The sequence below is a fragment of the Triticum aestivum genome, chromosome 3B, assembly GCF_018294505.1.
Source record: "Triticum aestivum cultivar Chinese Spring chromosome 3B, IWGSC CS RefSeq v2.1, whole genome shotgun sequence".
NCBI lineage: Eukaryota > Viridiplantae > Streptophyta > Magnoliopsida > Poales > Poaceae > Triticum > Triticum aestivum.
The window spans coordinates 410,816,077-410,821,700 of record NC_057801.1 but is presented as its reverse complement, the minus strand read 5'-3'; positions in this window follow the sequence as shown (position 1 = coordinate 410,821,700).

Genomic DNA, 5,624 nt, shown 5'->3' with positions numbered 1-5,624 from the left:
GCAGCGGTGAACTCCATTACTGGAACCCAACTAGATTCGGCGGGCTCGGGAGTGCGTGGACTGGAACCTATAGCCGGATGCGAGTCCGGGGGTCCGGTGTCACAGGCTTCCTTGGGGGTGAGGCCTGTGTTCGGCTCTACCGCCGATGAGTGTGCAGCCTCTAGGGCGGGGTCCATCCACCCGTCCTCGGGCGACGCAATCTTCTCCGAATTTAGGTCCGGGGCTCCTGCGGGGGCAATATCCCAAGCATTGTCCGACAGTAGGTCTAAGCCGTGCTCATCGTAACTGTCCGGTGCTCCTGGCGCAGGCTTGAACCCGTTGAAGATCAAGTCTCCGCGGATATCGTACGTGTAGTTCAAGTTTCCGAACCTGTCCTGGTGGCCAGGGGCGTAGCTGTCGATCTGCTCCAGATGGCCAAGCGAATTGGCCCGCAGTACAAAGCCGCCGAACACGAAGATCTGTCCGGGGAGAAAAGTCTCACCCTGGACCATGTTGTTGTTGTTCGAAGGAGCCATAAAGCCTTGCAGCCACGACATAGAGGAACTCTCAATGAAAGCACCAATGTCGGTGTCAAAACCGTCAGATCTCGGGTAGGGGGTCCCGATATCTGCGTCTTAGGCTAATGGTAATAGGAGGCAGGGGACACAATGTTTACCCAGGTTCGGGCCCTCTTGATGGAGGTAAAACCCTACTTCCTCCTTGATTGATATTGATGATATGGGTATTACAAGAGTTGATCTACCACGAGATCGTAGAGGCTATACCCTAGAAGCTAGCCTATGATGATTATGATTGTGTCTCTAAGGACTAAACCCTTCGGTTTATATAGACACCGGAGAGGGCTAGGGTTTACATGGAGTCGGTTACAAAGAAGGAAATATAATATCCGGATCGCCAAGCTTGTCTTCCACACAAAGGAGAGTCCCATCCGGACATGGGACGAAGTCTTGAGTCTTGTATCTTCACGGTCCAACCATCCGGCCAAAGTATATAGTCCGGCTGTCCGGATACCCCCTAATCCAGGACTCCCTCAACCATAAGCAGGAGATCATAGTCAGAGAAGATTGGATTAAAATTATTCTACCAACATTGACAAGCAGCCTCCCTTGCCAATTCCTACATTTCTTCTCCATCTTATGTTCAGGAGATTTCCAACATTTTTCCTAATTCGTTTCTCATCTAGAGGTAGTCCTAGGTATCTCATAGGAACAGAACCCACAGGACAAGTAAAGATTTAAGAAAAATTCTCCGCTTTATTAACAACATATGGAAGTTCATTTTCAGTCCAACCATTTGTTCAAAAAGATACAACACAAATTTTAAGTTATATGCATTATCATAATCATCTTGTAGAAGGAAATTTGTATCATCAACATATTGTAACATGTCAATCCCATTCTCTACATTTTCTCCTAGCTCCCCTTTGATTAGACAATTAGCTCTAGCTTCATCCAGCAAGATAGCTAGAGCATCGAAAATGCCAAACGGAGACCGGACTCCATGGAGGCCTTTATTCGAAAACTTCAAAAGTTAAAGTTTTTAATTTAAAAAAATTATGAAACTAAATACACATAAACCTAGATACATGATGTACATGTGTGCACATTTTCTGGTCGAAATACATTAAAATGTGAGCTACACCAAAAAGGCAAATCTGGGGCTTTTTAGCATATGTACTGTTCATTTTCAAAGTCCATGATTTTGTTTTTTTGTGCAGCTCGCAATTCAAGGTAATTCATCCTGAAATTTTCCACACGTACACTTTACATCCTTGCATACATGTGTATTTATTTTTAGAATTTTTTAAAACTGAAATTTATGAATTTTGAATTTTTCAAAATGAAAGGCTCCATGGAGCTCGGTCTCCAAAATGCCCTACTCCTAGAGCATCAGCTATTAAATTAAAAATTAGGGGGGACAGGGAATCTCCTTGTCCCTTTATGAGTGGGAAAATAAGGACCTAAATTATCATTGACCTTAATACAAACATTCCCTCCCCTAATAGTATGCATAATCCAGACAACCCATATGCTAGGGAAGCATTTAATTTTAAGCATTTGTAAACAAAAGGCCATTCAATTTTATCATAAGCTTTTTCAAAATCCACTTTAAAGAGCATACCACTATTTTTTGTGGTGTATGCTATTTAAAGCTTCATGTAGAATGAGTACCCCCTCCATGATGTATATGCCATTAATGAAAGAAATTTATACCGGAGAAACAATCTCTCTAGCAACTCCATTTAATCCATTTCTCTTTTAGCTCATAGAATCAAGTGTAAATATAGGAATGGCCTAACTTCTTGGATAGCTGCCTTACCTTAAACCCTCTTTGTAAGTAGTCTCTCCTCCCTATCCTTGCTTCTAATTTGTAACTTTGTAAATCTTTTGCTTCTTTGCTTTAATAAAGGACTGTGAGGTTGTTGCCTTGCAGTATATAGTCAAAAAAAACTCCATTTAATATGTTCATGAGGACCTTAGCTTAAAATTTGAAACTCACATTCAGAAAGCAAATTGGCTTAAACTTCTGGATTTGATTTGCATCTTTTGTTTTAAGAACTAATGTGATAGTCCCATAGTTTAGTCTAGACACATCTAGGGCACCACTATGAAAATCATCAAAAGAGACTTGAGATCATGTTTCACCAATTCCCAGTAGTGCGGATAAAACTCGGTAGTGAAACCATCAAGGCTTGGTGATTTATCATGTGCCATACCAAAACAGTAAGTTTTATCTCTTCTAGTGAGAAAGTTGATGTTGATTTATCAGCACATTTCTAGGAACAGTTCTGGGATTACCAGTTTTAAGTGAAATAGGAGAACTTTCTGGATGTCCAAAGAATTTTTTTCCAATAATTAGTGATATAGTTTTTGGATATCCAAAGAACTTCCTAGGAACAGTTCTAGGATTATCAGTATTAAGTGATATAATACATAATATTTTTATCCCTTCAATTCTACCATCTTCCTGATCCAAATGTCTAATATTGTTTTTTCTCCTTCTCCCATTAGGTTTAGCATGAAAAAAGCTACTATAACCATCTCCTTCTAAGCACTTATCAATCTAGGCTCTCTGTTTCCACTTAGATTCTTCCTGCTTCATTAATCTATTGAGTTGAGTTCTAAGTTCCATCTGCTCAACCCTATTAGCAAGAGCTAAGTCATGCATTCCACAATGTTTATCAGTTCCATCTAATTTGCCAAGATTTTTTTTGTTTCAATTCTCTATACCATGTATTCGTATTTCCATTCCATCCTTTAAGCTTTGATCTAAGAATCCTAAATATTTTTGCCACTTCACAATATTAGACCAACAATAGTGGGGTCAGTCCAAGTGTCATAAACAATTTTATCCAAACCATCTTAAGAAACCAGGAATTCTCAAATCTAAAAATGGGATCAAAATTTTAAATATCCCAGTGTCTAAAAATAAGAGAGTATGGTCAGACTTTTCTCTGGCTAAAGTCGTAACTTCAGCCAAAGGGTAATTTTGCTCCGAGTCAACACAACAAATAATTCTAGTGGGCATAAACCACTAAAACCAATATAAATGGAGTGTTTTTTCAGAAGAAAATGTAGCATTTCTAGTGGGCATTAAATATCCTAACCGCAGAATGTCAGAGCATGGCATGTCTGGTGGTGATTTTTCTCTTGGTCCGTTTTGCAAAGAAAGGGATAGATCAAGAATTGATCGTTTCTCTACTATTAAAAGTAATGATCTTTTCTCTGGTAAAAAAGATGGATAAGATAGGTATATGTAAAACAAGATAAGTCTGGCCAGGTCTTGCTCTCTACAAAAGAATAATTAGTACTGGCGGTAAACCCCGCGCCGTTTTGTTTGAAAAGTATGGGTAACCTCCGACCCCTACGTCACTGTGATGATAAATTTTGCACCATATACTAATAATATGGTTAATTGAAGAGTATAAACCAAGCCATGACTTGGCCACAGAATAACCTCAGATTGTTCTCTTGTACTCCCTCCGTTCCTAAATATAAGTCTTTTTAGAGATTTAACTATGGTCTACATACGGAGCAAAATGAGTGAATCTACACTTTAAAATATGTTTATATACATCCGTATGTAGTTTGTAGTGGAATATCTAAAAAAGACTTACATTTATGAAGGGAGTGAGTTCGTAGCAACTTGCTCTTAGATTTGGTCTCCGGGAGGTTTCTTCTTAGCAGAAGTTGACTCTAGCAGACGTATCAATGCGGTGACTAAATTGTCTGGGGCGCGCTTCTCTTCGGTGATGTAGCACGACGGATATATGCAAGTTTTAAGTCAAGAAAAAGTCAGTCCAGCAGTACTGACAGAAATTAAAAATTCTTGACGTAGCCGTGGAAGAAATTCTTTTATTTATTTATTTTATATTTTGATATTCCTCGCAGACTTAAATCCGGGTTCCTATTTCTTTTCCGTAGTAGAACATGTAATATTTCCATCATTCGCTTTGAAAGATACGTCTGAACTTTTTTTGGGGGGGAGGGGGTACGGCTGGAGATCTTTGCTTTTGGGAATGTAGCTGTGTGCAAGACCGAAAAATCGGTCCGACAAGACAAGGTAGTCCCTCCGTTTCATAAAAATTGTCGTGGTTAAATAGAAGAAAAGAAACGTAACTAGCACCGAGAGCCAGGTTACAGGAAAAACCAGTGTGTTTTTTTTTCTGAGAAACAAAAAAACAAGGGATTAGTCACCACACACGGCCCTGAAAAGAGTTAGATCCCATATGATCGCTTCGCAAGTCCCATAGTGTAGGCCTGCATAAGATTCAGGTCAATACAGACTAGTTCTCGCTGATCTACTCTGTACGTTGAAATGCAGTGAAAGCCTTGCTTTATTGAAGTTTTCGGCATGCTGACCAAACCAGCTGCCGTTTCACTGAAGCTTGCAAAGATGCACAACGTAAAAGGAAAACAAAAATACACATACGTGAAGTAGTGAAGTGACTTTTACATGGGCGTTCGACCATTTCAGCAGATGCTAGTGAACGGGATGTGGAAAAGCTCTCTCTGGTGACCTCACTAGGATCCGCACACCTGCAAGAATCACCCTGTGACTATACAATTATCATGGCACAATTGTTCTGAACAATTCTTCCACTTGGTCATGTTATGTAGAGTTCTGTAGGTTTCTATTGTTTTTTTCACTCTTGAACAGTTCACTCGTTGCTAGGCACGTCATAGGCAAGTACATTGTCAACTGTTTCGCTGTCCAAATCTCCTGAGCAGCTACGAATGGATCAATTCAAAACTCTCTCAGTTCGAAGTAAAGTCATGGAGGTGTCTTTGGTTTATAGGATTCAAAAATGCTGGATTAGAAAAATACAGGATTGGGATTGTTGAATATATTGTGTACGTGTATATTGTGTCTTGGGTCCACCTCCTAGTTCTCGTGTATAGTTGAGGTTGTGGCCCCCCTCTGTACATCATATATACGTATCTGGTGCACAGATCAATGCAATTGTGTTGCACAGCCTATTCCTCATCTTCTACATGGTACCTATCGCAAGTCGATCATAACCCGCCATCCGCGCCACCGCCGCCGCCGCCGGTCCCCTTCGGTTGCTGCCACCGCCGCCGGTCGCTGCTGCTCCACCCACCTCCAACCGCCGCCACCGCAGG